Here is a 20,776-nt window from a genome sequence, read left to right on the forward strand (position 1 = left end):
GAAAAAAGCGGAGGAGAGGGAGAAAAAGAAAGCTAAGAACAGAGTCAATTTGTCAAAGCATCAAACATCTTGATGAAATTGATCAAATTTCAAACCCACCCAAAATTTCATCATGTGTTCTCTTTTTGCTTCAAAGATCCTATGTTCATCCTGTGTTCTTGGTTTTTTTTTTTTTTTTTTTTTGCTTCATCTTTTTTTTTTACCTACCCAAAATTTCAAACCTAAGAACTAAAATCAAGCCCAAGAACACAGAATAATTTCATCATCATCATCATCACCAAGAACTAAAATCAAGCCCAAGAACATAGAACTAAAATCAAGCCCGATTGGTTTTGAACTCGATAAGTGATCAGACTTTGTCGGAGGAAGAAGAAGAAACAGGAATGTGAGAAGAGGAATGAAAGGTGGGTAGCAGCGGCGATGGCGGGGAGGTGGTGGTGTCGCCTCAAACCCACCACACCACTTTTCTGAGTTCTGTGTTATTTATTTATTTTTTTTTCCCCATGAAAAGTTGCCCCAAAACAACGTCGTTTTGAGGCGCTACAAGGAAGGGCTGCAGATAAGGACGACGGAGGATCCGAATTCTTGGAGATCTTGTGTACTCTGTCAAAGAAGGCTCCTTTGTCAATTTATAAATTTTTTATTTTTCTTAGTCATATTATTTTTAAATTTTTTTTAAAAAATTGAAAAGTTAACTTGTAACTTACTTTTTAAAATAGACCTAAACAAAGGCTTGTTTTGGAAAGTTGGCTTTTAGTTACTTTTTTTTGGTTTGTAGCAAAAGCCAAAAGTTGGCTTTTTTTAAAAAAAAAAAAAATTTGGCAAGTTGGTTTTTAGCCAATGGTGAAATTACAATTCTACCCCTCATGGGTCAAAATGTGTTACATGGGTGAAGTTGTAAATATTTTAAACTAAATGGAGGTAGTTTGGTCATTTTATTATGATTTGACATCATAAATAAATATTAATAAAAAAAGTCAAAAGTCACTTTTTATCAACTTCTCAAATCATTTGTCTAAAAAAGTCAAAAGCTTGGTTAAAAGCCAAAAAGTCACTTTTTACCATCTTCCCAAAATAGGTCAAAATTATTCGGTGTCATGGCATCGTATGGAATATGTCACACACTAATTATAAATTATTATATTTTCATTATTTGACATAAATCGTAAATCTCACATTCTTCACTAATTAATAAGGTAATGCAGCATCATGTGTTGTTGTTTCAATCGAGTGACTATTATGTCTTATTTTTATTAGCAAAATAAATGATACTCCAAAAGATTATATATATATATATATATATATATATATTTTCAATTTATTGCATATTTTTAAAAAATACAAAAGAAATTCAACTGTGTGGATGAGTTTTATTTTGGACAAAATTAACCCTCTCTGTAATTTGAATTTACTAATATGTTTCTTCCAACTTCAATCACGAGTAACTTGTCACTGCAACCACTGTTATACCCTTTTTGACATCCCCAACCCCTTTTATGTTTTCTCATGTTACCTCTTATCCTTCCTACTGTTTCCCCACCATGGCTACCACCACCCCTTAACATTCTAGCACGTTTCTATCCCATCCAACAATATTCTCCACCTAATCCTCAAACACAACAAACACCATAAACCTTCCCAACCCCTCTCCATCTAAATCTAAAATTCTTAATCCTTAATCCATGTTATTGAGATTTGGACCAAATTCTATTTTATGACAACAATGAAAAGGGCCGGGGTTTTTTATGATTGCAATGGCTAGGAGCGGTGAGAGTAGGGGTTAGGGGTAGCGGGAGAGGGTGGTGATAGTAACAAGGGTGAGATATGGGTAAGGGTAGCGGGAGAGGGTATGGCAGTAGTGACCGGCCAAGAGTTACGTACAAAAAGGATAGTGATAAGGAAAATGGAAAGAGAAAATGGCATATTAGTAAATTTGAGAAAGGGAATGGCTTTTTGGCCCAAATATATATTTTCATAATGTTGATTCCATGTTTCTAAAAAATAGTTTTCAAGTTTTCATATCATTTATAATTGTATACCCTATTCTTTTGCAATTTTTTTTTGAAATGTTACGAATTATTTAAAAATTGAGAGAACTACACATTAGTGGGGATCAAAAAAAATATTTACAAATACGTGAGAAAATTTATGATTTTAATTATTAATATTTATCATATTTTTGTAAATTTTTTATTATCACACTGACGTGTTATTTTCCCTTACAAGTTCCCATTTTTATCACATGTCTAAAAGAATAATGTCTATATAAATCAATAATTTTTTTTATTTATTAAATCATATATATTTTGAAACTATTAAATGATACATCTAGTAAAGAAATTGTAAAATTTGTATAGCATTTTCCTGTCTAAAACTATCAATGGAATTAAAAAATATATATAAAGTTAAAATATCAGCACATTTTTTTTTGGAAAATGTCTCGTAGCTCAAATTTTGTGGCTCAAATGGCCAAAACGACGTCGTTTTGGCCATTTTTATGTTGTTTTGTACTCAAAATGACGTCGTTTTAGCCATTTGAGCCACTTTTGAGTCACAAAATTTGAGTTACGTAGCATTGTTGTTTTTTTTTAAATAACAAATGTTATAAAAAAAAAAAATTCTTAATTGATGTCATACGCAATAATAAAATTTTAGAATATAAAATTGAGAGGGTAATTTTTGGGAAAAATTGGGCCGAGCTGCAAGTTGGGCTTTGAGGCCCAAAACGCGAAGGACTAAGTAAGAAGGCCGTAACGGATACTCCGGCCCAGAGAGCAATGTTACTCCGGCTGGGAGAAGTAAATGTTACTTCGGCTCATGGATGTAAAGCTACTCCGGCCTTGGGAAGACAAAGTTACTTCGGCCCAAGAAAGAGTAAAACTACTCCGGTCTGGAGGCAACTCACAGTTAGGCCGATCTCAGAGTTAGTCCGGTCGTGACTTACAATGGTTAGGTCGGTCAGAACTTGTTACTTGGAAGTCTGATCTAAGCGCATCAAGGTTGAACAGGGCAGCCGAAGTAAAGATTTGGAGGAGAGGACCGAGCTAAGGATAGTTCGGCCTTCTGTGACTCGATATAGCCAAGTTTACTTCGGTCGAAAGGAAGTTCGGCCGTAAAGAAAACCATCCCACTTGGTTTGAGCAGTGGGGGAGGGTGTAAAAGGATAAGCATTATCCTTAAGAGATTGAATCCTAGGAGGACTCTGTATGGAGAAATACAAGTCCTACTAGGATTGTGCCATATGAAACTTATAAAAGCTCACAAGTATCACCTTGGAGGAGGTAATTGAACACAATCTTTCTGAGAACTTAGAGCTTTGTCTATTTGTCAAGTTTTCTGACTTAGGCATCGGAGAGGTTTCCGGCACACACCCGCCGGCTAGCTCACGTTTGTGTTTTCAGGTAACAAAGCGACGTCGTACGGAGGAGCGTGGACTTGGTCAACAGGATTATACGAGGAGAATTATTTCCTCCCCGTACAAAAATGATATAAATAGGTGCGACATACAATTTAATAATATTATAGATATCACATTAATTAATGAATTTGTTATAAAATTTATCAATTTATATGATTTTGCATCAACAAACATAAGGAGAACGGAACGTACAGTGTTACTACTAGTTTTATTTATACTATATTATTTATAATGATTTAAATTCTTGAATCTTTTTTTTTCCCGGTAAAATTAAATATCTAATCCACTGAATCAATTAATTTGGTAGATTAATCTTATCGTTAATTTGTATTTTTAAAGGATAATTTTTAAATTCATCAAATGAATGACTCTCGCCATGACCACTTGAGAAAATACCTACTCCAATTATGTTGATTGTTTGCCCATTGACGAGCAACAAGTCCTGAACAAAACTTTTTTGGCATGTTTGATTGGAAGGATTAAATCATGGGATTAGGATTATTAATCCGTGGGTCCAATCATCCTATGTTTGTTTTAATATTTTGGTTTAGGACTATTAATCCCATAGATAATTAATCCAACAAATTTGTAGGATTATTAGTAATGGGGTAGGGGTGGGATAGTTAATACCACACTAATTTAATAGGATTATTAATACCTCACTATTAGTATTGTGAATCAAACATGGCCTTTAGGTACGAGGTCTTTTTTCACGGCCTATCGCCGTAATCATAAGCATCACTTTTTGAGTGAGACACGTTTAAATCAACATGCCGTTTTGCTAAAATACCACCACATGCACATGGTACTCAAGGAACCTTGGTTAATTAACCACACTCCATTCATTATTGTCTTAACACAAATGTGAAATAATCGCAATAAATGTATAAAGATAAAATTCAACATCTTAAGTTTAAATATTTTAAAGGATCACTAGACATTTGTTAAGTCATTAATTTTAAGACTTTCAAATATTAGTTCTTAATTGTCATACAAGATAACTCCAATCCGATTAGATTGAGCCCTAGTTTGGCTATCATTATGGGGCTAAAAAAAGCACAAAATAACAAAATAGGCTAAATAAGCTAATAAGACAAAATATTGCATTCAACTCAAAATCAGTACATTTTTTTTCTTACGAAAGTTTAAAAAAAAAAATCCAAATAAAACGAGACTAAAAAAGTCCAAACACAAAAAAATTTGCTACATTTGTCAATGCCAAACGAAACTTGAATTGATTAGGAAATAGCTTGAATTACCGAACAAAATAAAAATGTGAAAATATCAACTTTAATAATGTTAGTTTATTGATTCAAATATAATTTTGATACATTTATTAAATTATTGTTTTTTTTAGAAGGGTAGATTTTTTTATTTTTTAACTTTTGTTTGTTGGATTTCTTATATCTAAATCACTGAATCAAATTATTAGTATTATTCTTTTTATTAAGCTGAGTGAATAGAAATGACATATGTGTCAAATTTTCCATAGTTCTACAAGCACGAAATTAAAACACAAAACAATACACAAACTACGTAGCTTATTTTAAGCATGTTTCATATAATAATCTAGATGGATGTCAGTCACATATTAGATTTTTTTGTGCATTTTATATATTTTAATTTTATGCAAATATTATTAACATCAAATTTTGACATAAAATTCGACAATATTATTTTTTTGAAAACAATTCTAACAACTCATTGGAAAAGTCTTTTTAGTAAAATTGTTATAATTTTATAGTAACAACTAATGCATGTATTTTTATTTTATAAAAATAAAAATATTACCCATTGCGTCCTACTTTTTTGTTAGTTGTTTCCTATAAATGCAGCATTTTAAGAACGGGTTTGACAATGATTTTAAATATTTTCACATACAAAACTATTATTAAAAAGTTAGTGTAAGAAAAATTATTAGTGATAAAACGAGTGAGTCATTAAATGTTTTTTCTTCTACTTATGGATTTTTAGCTGAAAATAAAACGTTGCAATTTTCAATTTTTTTTTTTAAGTTTTCAATATGTATTTTTTTTTTAGTGATTTTTTCAATATTTTATTTAAAAATTTTAACTTTTTAGACCTACCAAAATAAAAAAATTAAGTATATTTTCATATATTTTTATATTTATTAAATTTTTATAAAAAAAAAACAAAAATATTTTTACTTTTAAAATACATTTATACTGTGAGCCTCTGAAAAATGGAAATGACCAAAAAGGGTACAGTTGTCAACGCAGTGCAAATGGCAAAGTGGTAGTTTGCGATGGAAACGGAGGCGCAAAAGATTAGCACGCCAGACTGTCCCGCCAAGTCTCCTCCAATGAAACTGTTCCTTTTCTACAATTTCTGCACGTTTTAACGTTGGGAAAAAACAATTATTGTATGATATGTTAGTTAGTACAAGGAATCTACTGTAAATTAGATTTGATATCCACTCGACTCTAATATTTGGGTCTGTCTAATGTTGTGTTTGATTGAAGGATTTAGAAAGAAATTTAAAAAAAAATAAAAAAGTAGATAAAATATAAATAAATTATGCTTATATTTCACATAATTTCACACACCTTTTTCCTTTTTCTTTATAAATTCCTACTCAAATCTCCCAACTAAACACAGCATAAATGTATTCCAATCTCAAGGGTGTTGGACATGTGTTAAAATAATATTTATTATTTTAATATATTATTTTATTTAAGTTATAATTATTTTATTTTGTTATATTAACTTTTTATTATATCATTTTAAATCTAATTCATATTATATTTTTTTTTGTAAAAAATTAAAAAAATATACTTATTTAGACACCGTCTAAATATATTATTACCAATATAATCCAACCATTAAATAAATTTTTTTTTTTAATCAAGGGTCGATATTTTAGAGTTTGAGAACACCAAAAAAGAATATTTGGTAGTTAAAACTTTTAAGATTTGAAAATTTAGGAGGATGAGATTTTAGATTTATTTGATAGTTTAACATAAATGGTTAAAACTAACTTTATAATATTAAAAATATTATAACTCTCAATCATTATCCCGTCTCTCTCTCTCTCTTTTAATATATTACTTTTATCTTGTCTTATTTTTCTATGTTTGACACCTCCTCTATCAACTACTGCATTCTTTGAGCCACTTTAACGTCTACCATTGTTGCCGAATCAGGATCCTCTCTTTGCGGCTTTCGTCTTTATGCCTGTCTTTGCAGGTCTTCGGGTCTACTTTTAGACCCAATTTTGATAATTCGAACCGTTCATATTTTATGATTTATTCAATATATCATACCTGTAAAAAATCAAGTTGATCGGATATCAGAAAGTATGTGTTCGAAAAATTGAACTAAAAACTATTTTTTAAATAATTTAATAAACAGTTTTCCGAACACATGCTTTCTGATATCCGATCAACTTGATTTTTTACAGGTATGATATACTGAATAAATCATAAAATATGAACAGTTTAGATTATCAAAATTGGACCTAAAAATAGGTCCGAAAGCTTGCAAGGACAGACGCAAGGACGAAGCTACAAGGAGAGACTCTTGACTCATTGTTGCCTGCCTCAATGAGATCTACCACTATTGCTTCAATCACATCTATAGGCACTGCACACATTTTTTTTTTTCACTCAAAATCGTCGCTATCTCAATCTCTACTATTCTCTAGCGCTGGCTGCATTTTATTCTCTCAAAACAATTGTTGCTGTCAATGATCTATAAGTATTGATTACCTCTCTATCTATTGCATCTCAGTAGCCCATATCTAGACAATGTTCATCTTCAATATCGTTTCTCACTACGTATTTTATTTTGTTTCTCTATTTGTTGATTTATATGTTATTAGTTAACAAAAATCTGATTGTTATTGTTTGTTTTGTATGTTTTTCTTCATTCTTCTCTCTCTGTCATCTCTCTTTTAGAGCATCTCAAATGCCAAATGGTATAATAGCATTTACCAAAGCTATAATTTGGCAATGGATAGTAGTAAATTGTCAAATTATAACAATGATGCTCTAATGATCACATGGCATTTTGACAAATTTTAACCAACTTTCTCTTCAATTTTATAGGGGTTGTTTGGATATATGTTTTTTAGTGAATTTTTTATAACTTATTTTTTTGTCTTTTTATGATTTTTTTTTTAAAACTTTTTGTTAAAAAAAAAAAAACCTAAATAGTTACATTCTACTTTACTAGGCAAATATAAAAAATTAAAAATTGGGAAAAAAATTAAAATGAAAGCATTGAAACAAAAGCAAAATAACATTGAAACAAATTTTTTTTTTCTCTTTCTGTAATACAAAAAGGTTTTTTTTTTTTTTTTTTTTTTCACTACTGCAAATAGAGCATTGTGCTCATTTTGGACCATCTAGACCATTGGATCATAGGATAATCCACGGCTGAGATTGACCCTCTGGAAAATTTCGCAGCTTTCATTCTCTTTTTCTCTTTTTTTCATCTTTATTCTCATCAAGCAAAGCAATCAGTATCTCTTTCTCTCTCCATCTTCATTTATCAATTTTTCCCTCACAAAACCACCCCATTTCTCTCAATCTTCAATTTGATCATCATCACCACTGCCATCGTCTTCGAACCAATAGTCGACTATCTCTCTCTCTCTTTCTCTCCCTCCCCTCTCCTCTCTCTTTCTCTCTCTCTGATTTTGATCACCACCACTAGCACCGATCGCTGACTTCAATGGAACACTAGTGTTTTGACTTCAATGAAGCTCGATCGGTCTGGGAACAAGCCCTACAAGTCGATGAAGAACAAACCCTAGAGGTTGATGGAGGTTGAGACATCATAGCAAGTTCATTAATCATGTTGGAATCCAAATATTTATCTTCTACATTCGTTTATCAGAACTTTAGAAATTTATATAATTTTGTGAAATTTGGGTTGACTGATGATCATTATAAAATTTTAGAAATTTGTTGTGAATTTGTGAAAAAATATTTTCAGAACGAATTCTGTTTTTTTTTTAAAAAAATGGTGAACTTTGCAGATAAAAAAAAAAAGATTTTGGGAGGTTTTATTGTGAACGAATTTTGTTTTTTCAATTGATTTGAAGCCAAAAATATGTTAACAATAGAAATGACATTTGCTATATTTGGTAGGAAGAATATTAGATCATTAGAGACCCTTGTTTTTTCACTCTTGCTAAATCATAACAATTACAGCTCATTTGTCAGCTCCATTAGAGATACTCTTACTTAGTGAAATTGCTTTCAAATTGTTATAGTTAGTGAAATTTTATTGAGCGTGGTAAATAACTCAGCAATTATGGCTAGGAATATGAGCAATCATTGTTACAGACCAAATATATGAATAGGACTGTTTTAAAAAGTCAAAAGTTATGGGATGATTTTGTAATAAATTTACATGATGTCTTAATTTGTGTAATTTAATATTTTTTGTTAAAATTTTACAAATATTTAATAAATTTTAAATGATAAGTGATGTGGGGCATACTTCACGACCATCAAATAATTACTCCCCAATGTCATATTCAAGGAAAAATATCAATCAATGTAATTTCATAATAATAATTGCAAATTAATGAAATTTTTTATAAATAATAATGATTAAAATTAAATTTTTTTGTTTTTATTTTACAAAGTCGCACTGAGGTGCGATTATCCTACCATCAATACGACCTTGTCTAAGCACATCAACCGCCAAAAATCCCGCTCAATGCGGTACAGTCTGGTCCTATAACATGGGGCTATGTCGGAAAATTTTCCCTTTAATAGCATTTTCAATGGAATGCTTAAATTTGAATATTAAAATGTGTTGAATGATGAAAATAAAATAAAACAAAAGTGAAATATAATTTTATGTGTTAAATATTTCTCTCTTTTTTTTATTTGAAAATTTTAAAAATAGTTTTTTGATTTTTTAATTCGTACTTTTTTTTTAACATTTTAATAAATTTTTGTTTACCTTTTAGGTCCATTCAGGCCAAGTTTGGCATATGAGAAATAATCCATTTTTTTTATCTTTTTATCTTTTTTTCATCACATCACATCTCTACTTTTCTGCACATCTTTTCGTAAAAAGATAAAAAGTACATTTATTTAGGTCATCTCAAACAACCCCTTAATCTAAATAAACTTAAAAAGTATGAAATTTGTGCAAACAAAGTGTAAAAAAATACAAAATAATACAAAAATTAATATATTTTCGTATTTTATTGTATTTTAATAAACTTTTTAGAATGTTAAAAAAATTCACTAAAATTTAAAAAATACACATTAAAAACTCATAAATTTGTTTTAAAAATTTCAAACCAAAATTATTCACTTAAAGACCCTAATGTAAAAATGAGAACTATATATGAGTCCGATTTTATCTTTTTCTATTTTCCTTTTTTCATGATTAGCATATCTTTCAACTATAAATTCAAGTGACAAAACATATCCAGTCGCGTAGCTATGAATTTAATCTAGAGGGGTAATTGAACAAGCTTACCAATATCATAATATAAAATTTTTAGTTATACACAACGTATCAAAATCAATTTCCACATAATACAACTTATTTCTCACAATTCTATTAAAAATTTGATTGTATCAAATTTTATAAAAAATAATTCAACAATCAAACGTAACTTTAAAGTTTGTTTTTAGTAATTTCGAATCATTACAGTATTATTGATTAGTCATAATAAAATAAAATAAAAAAAGTTTCAATATTTTAATCGGGAGCAACTCCTAGGCTGAAAGGCAAAATGCCTTCTAAATGTATATAAAAAAGTACAATATTTATTTTGTTTAACTAGTTTAGTTAGTGTGTCTTTCAACCATACTATTTATTTTAGCAACAATGATTCATCCCCCCTTTTCCCCCACCCCCTTTGACCCCCTCTCTCTCTCATTGGTTACATTTTCTTTTTCTTTTTCTTTTTTTTCCTGCTCCTCCAATCACCACCCGCCACGTGGCAAAGGGGGGTGAGGGGGTGACCCCCACAAGGGGGTCCCAAGCATTATTCTTATTTTAGCTATAACTAACTTAAAAAATATATATTATAAGCATAAATAAAAAATATAATCTTTTTATGAGATGTTATTTATGCACTTAGTGTTGACTTGATATTTATAAATATTTATTTTTTAAAATAATATTTTTATGCGATCATATTTTAAAAAATAACAATGGATTGAAATAAATAGAGATGCAGCCAAGATTGGGGAGTAAGCAGAGATGGAGATCTCAAAACAGCGGGAAAATCTTTTTGCTCAACAATGGAAATTAAGGTCAAGTTTGGCATATTATAAAAAAGGTAAAAAGTTAAAAAATTATTCAAAAAGTTAAAAAGTTAACACTATTCACCAAAAGTCAACAATTACGGCTGTATAACTCTCAATTCTAATTTTTCCTTACAAATCAATTTTTATAATTTTTTATTACACATTTTTTCATAAAAAGTCAAAAAATTAACCCAAACATCCATATTTTCTTCCTCAATTTTTTAGTTCAAAAAGACAAAAAGTACACTTATTTAGGACACCACAAACAACCCCTAACTAAGACGTGGAGAGCGAAAATAAAAATGGACAAAATGCCTATTATAATATAGAACCTGTTGGAAGAAGAGAAAATCAACTTCACTAACAAAAATACCTCATGTAACCAGTGGTGGAGCCCCGTGGGGACTAGGGGTTCACATGCCCCCTTAGATATTTCATTTTTAATTTTTTTTTACATATGTATATAAATAAAATTTTAAATAAAAATAATATTTAGAATAAAATATCAGGGGCATTTATAAATTTACGAAAATAATAGTGATTGATTTATTGAAAATGAAGTGATTACAACAAATGATATTTTTATGTATAAAAATTTTGTGAAAAAATCTTAATATAAATATAATATCCATCATTATTGATATGCAAATATAATTAATCTCACCATATATATGTAAAAATTACTAGAGTGTTAGTTATATTTGCATGTGGAGTTCATCGTTCATATGTTGCTTTACTATTAGTTGGTGATATCATATGTCAAAAATCATGTGATATCACTATTATATGAAATTTTTATTCGAATTTTGTAAACAATTGATTTATCTTACCATTATAAAATTTATTTTACGACTTAAATATATGACTTTTTTACATTGTCCACGATACACTAGTTACACGCAATATTTTTTTTCGATTTTAGTCGAAGTTAATTGTAAAATTTTATGTGAAATACTTTTGTAACAATTTATTTAATTTTTTGTACTTAATATTAATTCAAAAATTATTATTATTTTCTTATTGTTAGTTATGAAAATAAAATAAAATAAAATTATAATTAATAAGCGTCCCCTTTTAATTTAATTTTCTTACTCCACCGCTGCATGTAACCCTTTTACCTCCTTTAGAGATATTCTCAATACCCACCTTTACGGAAAAACAAAAACATAAAACTACTTTTTTGATTTGGTATTTCGCCTTTGTTGTTGCTATGATCCAGGAAAAGAACGCTTGAAAGGGCTAGTTAATAGTGCAAGTGAGTGCTGCAGCTGACTTCATGGCCAATTTGAGTACCAAAGTTTTTGGAATCAATATCTTCATTAGTTGGTGTCTTGTAATGTCTTAAAACCACATTGTTTTAGAATAAAATAAAATAAAACAATAATAAAATAAAAAGAAAACCTCGTCACTTGCTAGCAATGGCCACCTTCCCTACCAACTCCAACGTCCCTCTCCTAGTTGTTCTTCCCATTTGGTGATCCTCTCCTACCACCCCGTTCCTCCTTAAATCTTGTTGAACATTAAGCCAGCAACCTTGGGTTTACACATATTAAGGCCTCGTTTGGCAAGAGCTTTTTTTAGCCAAAAAAATCAAAAAATTACTAAGAAAATCAAAAAGCCTAGAATCTATATCAAAAAATCAAAGATTCTTTTTTTTTTTTTCACTTTTTGCATATCTTTTTGTAAAAAGTCAAAAAATCATATCAAAATATTAGATTGTGTTTGGTTGTGTTTTGTAATTATGATTTGAGAGTGTGAGTTGTATTTTGAGTTTGTGGGGTTTGGAATTATGATTTGAGTGTAGAAAATTTATTTGATAAAAGAGTTTTGAAAATAGTTTTGAAAAGAATTTTAATTTGAGTGGAGAATTATTGATGTGACATTTGATATTTGATACAAAAATTTACAACTCATAACTAGACATACAACTCAAAATTATTTTAAAGCATATAAAAAATTCAGCAAAATTTTTTTTCAATTATATAAAAATTAACATACAAATTGCAAAAAAAAAAAAAAATTACTATTCCGGTCAACCGGCCGGACGACCCCCGTCAGGCAAAATTTTCAAAAAAAAAATCCTGAAAACAACTGCTGAGACAGAGCGCTCTACAAGTTTTTGAAAGGTGATTACAAAACACCTACCAAATATCATACGTGAGTGATGCTGCTGATTCATGATTTCAGAACATAACCAAACACAGTCTTAATTTTTTTTACATCATATTTTAGCTAAAAAGTTTAAAAAATTACTAAAAAAATATGTTCCCAAGGAGACCAATTTATCATTTTAGCAGTTATAGATGAAATTAAGCTAATAAACTTTAATTGTAATTTTTAAATATTATAGTCGTTTTAGTGCTTGTATCAACATTAAAACTTATAAAACTAATAAAGATGTGGCCATTAATATCCATTCTCAAGTAATTGATTGGTTTTACGTCACCTGTCCTAATGTCTCCTTTGTCTCAACTTATTATTTATAAAGTGGTGTTTTAGGAAGATAGTAAAAACTTGATTTTTTTAGGTTTTGTTTGGAAAATGGGTTGATTTTTTGACTTTTTAATTTTTTTGGTTATTTTAGCTTGGGGCTAAAAAGCCTGATTTTGGAAGGACTTTTGACTTTTTTGACTTTTTTGTGAGAGAAATAATGTAATGATTATGGGTTAGATGTGATGTTTTGTCTTATTGGGCAAAAAAATCTATTTTATTTTTTGTGACTATTTTAGCAAAAAAAAGTCACAAAACTCACTTCCCAAACATAGGCTTAATGTTGCCGTTTTTTGACTTTTTTGGTATACAAATGTAGAGAGGTGATGTGATTAAAAAAAAACTAAAAAGTTAAAAAATAGACTTTTTATCAACTTGCCAAAATGCCCCAAAAAAAGGATAAAATACTTTACCTTTTTATGTTTGGAATTTTTTTACTTTGATATTTAAGTTTATTTTTTTGCACTTTGACTTTTCATATTAAGTTTTTTTGTTAATAACATATTGACAGTTACGTGGTATAAAAATATTTTTATTGTGTATACACTACAAAAAAATCAAGATTTAGTAGCGGCCAAAACTGTCATTAAAAGCAGGAAAAAGCGTCGCTAAAAACTAGAATACCTTTACCCGCGGTTGAAATAGCGACAGCCAAACCGCCGCAATAGCCCCGTCAGCATATCCTTATAGTGACGTTTTCCGCAAACGCTGGTATAGTTATTTTTATTGCGACGGTCGATGTAGTGACAGTTATAAATGTCGCTATATCTTGAATTTATCAATTACTTGCTAACTTTATAGCGACGGGTCGACTGCTGCTATATCCTTCACTTTTGCGACATTTTGTGAACCGCTGCTATATTTTGACTCTATTCCATCAGTTTTACAGTGTCGCTATAGCCATAGAATTCGTTTTGAATTTTATTTACAGCGACGGTTATTAACCGCGGTTGTAGACTATGTTTTTTTTTGGGGGGGGCGGGGTGAATCAGTCATAAATAAAATGACAAAAAACTACAAGATACAAGGGGTATACCCTAGGAGCTAACCAACTATACAAAGACACATAAACCAAAACACAAAAAAAGACAATCTAAACAGTGAAAACCATCATGTTCACACACCACATAAGCAAAGAGCAAATGAGAGCAAGAACAAGGCAAACAAGACAAAAAAAAACCTAAGAGCAACATAACCTGGTTACACTAAAAAGATCTAAACAACAAAAGGAACTAGAAACAAAACCCAAAAGGCCATATTATAGAGACAATTTGATTAAAAAATGATCAAAACAGACACCATAGCCCCTAAGACAGCAAACAACAGCAAACTGTGGGCAAACTGTTGGCAGTAAACACCAGCCATAGCACCATGCACCAGCAACAATGACACTAGGCATCAAAGGAAACAACAGCAGCCAACAAAAAAGCCAACAACTTGCTCACATTATATATCTATAACAACACTATTTTATTTTAATGGCTCAATACTCAATAATTGTAAAAGGTAAAAGAGCCTGCATTTTCATAATCCCAAAATATCCAAAACAACTTAATTAAAAGGTTCATTACATAAGCCTGTAATACAAAAAAGATCCAATGTTTGTAGCAAACTAATAGCCCACACCATAATCCAAAAGATAAACTTGTCACATAACAATAGTACTCAAAAGTATTACTCATGACGCCATTTTATAAAGACCTCCATGAAAAATGTTTAAATCGAGAAATGACGTCCATTGTTTGATACTTTCATATTTTCTTATTTCCTGCAATAAAAATAATTGAATGAGCATAAGTATCATTTTCAATTTTAAAATCTATAAAGAAAATTTAGACTATAAATAATTCTCGACAAGTCTTATTTATTTATTTTTTATTTTTGGTAACTATGTGGTTTATATATTAAAAAATAAAGATTACAGTGAAATTGAAGATCATATTTGCAAGAATAGGAGGATAAGCAAGATCTAGGCATAAAATTCCCCACAACAATATTTTTTTTGACATCCATTCATTTTAAATCTCATTTTCCCCTAACCTTACCCAAAAAGGATTTTTTTAAAAAATTCTTTCAATTTAGTTTCTTTTTCTATCTTTTCTTTATACAAATTCAAGATTAAAAAATTTATAAACTGCACAATTTTTATTTTGTCAAACACATTATGAAATCTTCGATGCCAAATCACTTGTACAATGCCGCATGATCCCTAGTCACAAGCCTTCAAGATTCATATTGTGTTTTCATTTCAATAGTTTGTATAGTCATAAAGCAACTGATCATAATAATATTTTTCAACCCTTTGATTTTTCTCATAAGTAACAAAAGGTGTTACTAGTCTCTTTCTTTCTTTTCAGGTGCAAGAGAAGGTGAGCTTGAGATGACCCAACAAAGTCCAAAGGGCAAAAACACTGATGACAGGGAAAACAAAAGTGGGATAGGTAGAAATATTTCACATGCTCTCTCTCTCTCTCTCTCTCTCTATGTGGTGTATGTCCCATAAGCATAAAATCAAGTACTTATTATTTTCTGAGACTATAATCCAAGTCATTGATATCCCATCCCTACAACAATGAATCCCTTAATTTGGCTAAATTGTAAGCAAAAAAGAAAGAACATAATATTACCTTGTACCAAATCAAGGGTTGGTTCTTGGGTAAAGTGGGTTTTGACACCCAAACTGAAGAACCTCCACCTGAGAGGCATAATTCTTCACCTTTCAGTCTAGTCTGCACCAAAAGAGACAAAATGAGAGTGAAAAGCTGAATGTTACTGCATTTAATTCTTCGATCAAATCAACCTCATAGCATTACAAAGCTGAAAATATGTCAGATCATATACTCTAATCAATTAGAAATAACAAAAATTTGTTGCATTAAAAATGACATTTCAATTTGAGCAAATGAGGCAAACCTTTGCAGTATTAAGCACTACATTTTTGCAGTCGGGTAAGATGCTCACAGACCATGCTGGTAAATTATATGAATTGCCATTGAAATTCACAGTTGCATCAGATTGGGAATCCACATTGGCAAGAAAAACAGCACATAAACCTGACCTAGTTTTATATACACCTGCCTGAAATGGGGAACATCCCTTTTTAACAACAACAAATTCTATTCATAAAGTATACAGCATGAATTATAAAACAAAATTTTGTTGACCAACATCATTTCTTTTTCCTTAATATAGGCAATGATTTTTGAATCCTGCCAGTCACTCGCTTCATGGAAGCTCTGGAGTTATCACTGGGCCCAAGACAATTTCAAATCATCTACCATGATATACATAAGCATTTTTTTTTTTTTTTGGGTTTGATTGTGCAGATAAAATTTTGTTTTACTATAGAAACATTAGATTGCTGAAGAACCACAGTCAATCACAGAGGACAAAGTTCCCTGAGAAACCGGTTAAGGATTAGAGAATTATAGGTATACCTCCAAATTTGGACCAAGGGAAGTAATTGTTGGACCGGTGGCAACCATTGCTGGTTCACAAAGTTTTATGGCTTTGTGCGCATCTTTTAGGTGGCCCTACTTAGGTTGTCTAAGAAGTCCTGCAACATTGGGGAAAATTTTTAAAAGCCTTTTATAGATGGAAGACAGACTTCAACTATTAAAAAAAATAAAAGAAGAAAAGCCTCAATTATGGGTTGATATATGTATCTTTCAGATTATAAAATAACAACATTCTGTCAACATCTAACACTTCTAGATTGCAGCATTTCATAAACTGGAGTATTAGTTTGGTTGCTTATGGGATGCAAATCATTTATTATTGATAGAGCGAGAAAATCATACCACACTCATCAATTGGAGCATCATAATCATAACTTGTAGCAATGAAAGGTCCACCAGTGGTCCGGCCAAAGTTAGTCCCACCATGGTACTGGTAAAGCAGTCAAAACATATTTAATATATAAGCTTGCATTCTGATTAATTTAAACCAGATTCAAGGCAGACTGTGAATCATAAGTATCAGGCAATTGTCATAAAAACTTGTAACAAGTGTAATAACTTTCAAGAAAATAGAATTACCATATAATAATTTTGGAAGGTTCCCCCTTGCTGGAAGAATCGGGCTACAGCAAAAGCAATGTCTTCCACAGGTCTGTATGTCATAGCACCGCCAAACGAAAGAAACCTAACATTCCAGATAGCCGTAATGGTTAAAAACATAGAAGCATTAAAAGAAAAGAAAGCTGAATGTTGATAAGATCAACTTCTGATCCAAACAACCAACATGCTGTGAGAGGCTAAAATGCCAGACATCTTACCATCCAGTCCAATTCGCACTCCACATTTTTGGTTTAGTGGTAGAATTGCGGTTGAATTGGTCGCAATAAAATCCATTGCAAGTGTTGATCTGTACGCAGTCAAAAGAACATGAGAGCTGGTAAAAACATGTAGTCATATTTCAAAAGCATTAAAGATCAAGTTCTGTAGAAGTTAGGTGTTGATGTTAACAAGCCACACAAATATATTGGAATGAAACTCACCATAGAGATTGGCAACTGTTCCATAAAATAGTAGACTCATGAGTGCACTAGTATTTGATAACTAGGTTCAACAATGGGTAGGGGATGGAAAGTTATAAATTGTTGAATTTCAATTTGGGAGGTCTACTTGTTTTTTTCTATGTTTAGCTGTACCAATTGAACCTTCACATCTATAATGACCAATTTCATACTTTCAAATTTGCTTCATAGTTGATATTTAACAGGAAATTAGTAAGAATGACCATGAGTTGTTTATATTGAAGCCATAAATGCCTATTTTGATGCAGCTTTACTAAAGTAAATCAAACTTCTATGATTGAAGAAATGAAAGGAAAGAGTAGTAAGTCCATTAATTTTGTTGTTTCATGTATCCCTTATACAGATAGGTCCTTATTGTCTTTGGATTATTGTAGTAAAAGAGTTCAGACATACATAAATGTATAGGTTTCAATAACACACTGGAAGCATTAAAATGAGTTGGTACATGTCCCTGAAATATTATTTTTAAAGCTACAAATTCTTATTTGGAATAATTCATTGTCAACTATGTTGGTAACTTGGTCACATTTTTCTAGTAAGTGGGATATCAAAAGTACCTGAGGCATGATATAGATGATCGACATCATGTAATTGACATACTTGATGTGGATTAAAAAAAGTTAACAGGCAATGTTTTTCATGCAATATTTTAGATACAAATGAGATTTTGAATATTTGGGATAATAAAATGGCAACACTACAAAATAAAGCAAGTACTTTGGGGCTAAGAAAAACATAGCTATATGTATATATATATGTGTGTGTGTGTGTGTGTGTGTGTGTGTGTGTAAGGGGAAATATATATGATTGAAATATTTATCTCGAAATATCAACTATATTGGGTAATGATGTTTATTAATGAGCATGAGACTAGGAAATACAACTGTGCAAAATAAGTAGTGGCTTTTTGATGAAGTGTTATGGGTGAACTCAGTCCCATTTAATTGGAATAAAACATAGCCCTAATAGGATGGACTAGTTGATCAGTTTCAATATTACCTTTCCATATACTTGGGATGAGGAATGAATGAGGACTTATGAATTGTCTCTATCATGATCTTGTGAGCATCTTTATTACTATGATTATTATGATCATTATAATGATTGTTGCTGTTAAGATCATGTTCAAACCAATAAACAAAAATGTAGGCATTATTACTCCCTTGTGGTATTTTATCAAACACCTAGCATACATAATGAATCCTCAAGCGTGAGATTTTATTATGTACCATCAACAACAATCCATTCACTTCACTAATTATATTGGTTAAAATATGAATATCATAGATGATCAAAAATCAGAATACTAAACATGTTAATCAATTTATTTTCTAAATTATTTTCCCAAATCAAAATCATTCAAGATGTTCATGAAATCATTCAAAGTAGAGCAGTTTCGGAGATATTAGAAGCAATAAATGGAATGGTAAGTCTTAGGTTAACAATGAATTTCATTCACCCAAACTTAACCGAAGACAGTAATGGAAACGGAGAAACAGAGACAGTAGAAGAAAGAGAGAAGGGTAGAGAGATAAATCGAGAGACAAGAAGAAAGAGAGGGATAGAGAAAGAGAGCAAATTGACCTTGAAATCGCAGTGATGCTATAGCTTGATGTCGTCAATACGCCTCGGGGAGGATGAACTTTGATGCTTCGCCAAAGAAGTGTTGTGGAGTAGGGCACAAATTGTGAGTTGAACGGTTTATTTTTGGGCTGAAATTCTGATATGTTATTCACCCACAAAAAAAAAAAAAAAAAAAAAATCTGATTTCCTAGTAAATTAGAGTTCACGGTTGAGTACAACCCGTCACTATAAAAAAACATATGACAACGTTTTAGGAAAAAAATGCTACTAAAAATTTAATTTTTAGTTGTGGTCAATAACTGCTATAATAGCCCATTTATAGCAGTATTTTTCAGGCTGCTGCAATAAAAAACACTGCTAAAACCTAATTTCTTGTAGTGACATATCTTACATAAACCCAAATTTCAATATAATAATATATTTTTTATGTGATGTGTGTGAGAATTGAAAATAATTTTGGTTCTCTGATTCCTTACATTCTCCCACTTGGCACATATAACACACGTTGTCGATTGTCGAGTAACTAACAAACTGATTATGGCTATTAAATAAAAATACCCAAACCTTAGAGTTATAATACACGAATCATGGCGGTTATACTTTATTAAGTATTTCCTTTCATGTATTACATTGTATCACACTCTCAACTTTATGTGGTGTCATTCTTGTGAATAACTTCTAATAAGTTATTCTGGGTCCAATGATCCCTATGGATCAATAGTCCCAATGGACTACATAGCATCACAAATACTTTAGGTGCACAAAATGATGTTTTTCACTAATAATAATCAAAATGTCATGACAAAACAAAATAAAACAACAACTAAAAAAATTATTGAGCTAACCAATCAGTCTCATGCCCTCAACGTGTTTTGAAAACACCTTTACAGAAAGACCTTTGGTCATGGGATCTGCTGTAACGCCATACATTCGTGACATTCGTAAACATAAGAGAAATAAACATATTTCCAGTCATCAGAGTATTTAATCCAAAGGTATTACATGTTGACAACAAAAGTAAATGCCCTACGGGCTTACAACTTTTCAAGCCAACACTTGGTTACAAAAAGGAGAGTAGTAACTCAAAACACAAAATAAGCCATTGGCTTGAATTACATGTAATACACAAAATAATTACAAAAGTAAGCCTTCAGCTTCAAAACCTCCCAAGCTAAGTCCTTGGAGGCTGCATATTACCTGCACCTGAAAATGATGTCCCATATAGGGTGAGCCAACGCCCAGTAGAGATATGCTAAACATAATATGAACAATGACTAAAACATGAGCAATCGATAAATGTTAACCCTAGTCAACCAACTTACAACACCATTCAATCCCATGACAATTATGTCCATGTTCATTTTACTTAACAATTTCGATTCATAAACATGGCTCAGAACCTGGCCAAACAATTTAAATGAGATTACATCTCTTATCTGGCCAAGTTCTGAGCCACATTTATGAAATGAGTTGATAAGTGAAGGAAAATGAAATGTAACA

General features: G+C 30.7%; 1 long non-coding RNA gene across 1 annotated transcript; it reads right to left on the bottom strand.

Moving 5' to 3' along the window:
• Positions 1 to 16,498: 16,498 nt before the first annotated feature.
• Positions 16,499 to 17,426, bottom strand: LOC145804250 (uncharacterized). The gene is made up of 3 exons (XR_014345879.1): positions 17,193 to 17,426; positions 16,956 to 17,043; positions 16,499 to 16,711 (listed from the first exon to the last, which is right to left on the bottom strand). It is a non-coding gene; the product is annotated as an uncharacterized LOC145804250 (long non-coding RNA).
• Between the last annotated feature and the right edge of the window lie 3,350 nt (positions 17,427 to 20,776).

Source organism: Camellia sinensis, chromosome 12, assembly GCF_055761805.1.
Source record: "Camellia sinensis isolate YWXY chromosome 12, ASM5576180v1, whole genome shotgun sequence".
Lineage (NCBI taxonomy): Eukaryota > Viridiplantae > Streptophyta > Magnoliopsida > Ericales > Theaceae > Camellia > Camellia sinensis.